Consider the following 1,960-nt stretch of genomic DNA (forward strand, 5'->3'; position numbering starts at 1 on the left):
AGCAGTCGGAAAGCGGTCTCCAGCCAACGGCTGTACCTCGGCCGGGGAAAGGGGCAGCTACACAAGACAGGTACTGCTCTGTGCGGGCCCGCCACTCCGTTCGGTGGCAGTTAACCCCGCCCGGATCGGACTTTCCTTCCCGAAGTTGTCCCCGATACGCTGCCGCTGACCGACGGGGCGGCAGCCGGTACGGGTCGGCGACACTTTGCCGACCTTGCCGGGATCCAGTCCGATAATATAGTGTGCGCCAACGCCGGGGCTTTCCAACGAGCCCTCCCTGGCCGAAATCGGACAAGGGAGTCCGGAGCGAAAGGCGTTCGACTGCCGGCCGGCCAAACTCAGGCAAGCTCCCGCCGTTGCGGACCCGCTCCCGGACACCCGGGTCCAAACGGCCGCCCCGTTACACGCACGAAAACACCGGGCTCGATTCGGAGCGACGGGCACCCGGCTTCCCGGTGTCGGACCGACACCCTTCCGGTACCACTGGATGCCCCTTGCCACTGGCTTGCTAGGACAGCCGGTGCGTCAAGGTGCGCCCCCGCGACTCCGGCTCAGCAGTCGGAAAGCGGTCTCCAGCCAACAGCTGCACCTCGGCCGGGGAAAGGGGCAGCTACACAAGCCAGGTACTGGTCTGTGCGGGCCCGCCACCCCGTTCAGTGGCAGTTGACCCCGCCCGGATCGGACTTTCCTTCCCGAAGTTATCCCCGATAAGCTGCCGCTGACCGACGGGGCGGCAGCCGGTACGGGTCGGCGACACTTTCCCGAACTTGCCGGGATCCAGTCCGACAATATAGTGTGCGCGAGCGCCGGGGCTTTCCAACGAGCCCTCCCTGACCGAAATCGGACACGGGATTCCGGAGCGAAAGGCGTTCGACTGCCGGCCGGCCAAACTCAGGCAACCTCCCGCCGTTGCGGACACGCTCCCGGACAACCGGGTCCAAACGCCCGCCCAGTTACACGCACGAAAACACCGGGCTCGATTCGGAGAGACGGGCACCCGGCTTCCCGGTGTCGGACCGACTCCGTTCCGGTACCACTGGATGCCCCTTGCCCCTGGCTTGCTAGTACAGCCGGCGCGTCAAGGTGGATCCCCGCGGCACCGGCTCAGCAGTCGGAAAGCGGTCTCCAGCCAACGGCTGTACCTCGGCCGGGCCAAGAGGCAGCTACACAAGCCCGCTACTGGTCTGTGCGGCCCCGCCACCCCGTTCAGTCGCAGTTCACCCCGACCGGATCGGACTTTCCGTCCCGAAGTTATCCCCGATAAGCTGCCGCTGACCGACGGGGCGGCAGCCGGAACGGGACTGCGACACTTCCCCGAACTTGCCGGGGTCCAGTCCGATAATATATTGTGCGCCAGCGTCGGGGCTTTCCAACGAGCCCTCCCAGACCGAAATCGGACACGGGAGTTCGGAGCCAGAGGCGTTCGACTGCCGGCCGGCCAAACCCAGGCAATCTCCCGCCGTTGGGGACCCGCTCCCGGACAACCGGGTCCAAACGCCCGCCCAGTTACACGCACGAAAACACCGGGCTCCATTCGGAGCGACGGGCACCCGGCTTCCCGGTGTCGGACCGACTCCGTTCCGGTACCACTGGATGCCCCTTGCCCCTGGCTTGCTAGGACAGCCGGCGCCTCAAGGTGGGCCCCCGCGGCTCCGGCTCAGCAGTCGGAAAGCGGTCTCCAGCCAACGGCTGTACCTCGGCCGGGGAAAGGGGCAGCTACACAAGACAGGTACTGCTCTGTGCGGGCCCGCCACTCCGTTCGGTGGCAGTTGACCCCGCCCGGATCGGACTTTCCTTCCCGAAGTTGTCCCCGATACGCTGCCGCTGACCGACGGGGCGGCAGCCGGTACGGGTCGGCGACACTTTCCCGACCTTGCCGGGATCCAGTCCGATAATATAGTGTGCGCCAACGCCGGGGCTTTCCAACGAGCCCTCCCTGGCCGAAATCGGACAAGGGAGT

This window comes from Somniosus microcephalus, unplaced genomic scaffold, assembly GCF_052327205.1.
Source record: "Somniosus microcephalus isolate GS21.2 unplaced genomic scaffold, FLI_Smic_1.0 unresolved_chr6, whole genome shotgun sequence".
NCBI classification, from domain to species: Eukaryota; Metazoa; Chordata; class Chondrichthyes; order Squaliformes; family Somniosidae; genus Somniosus; species Somniosus microcephalus.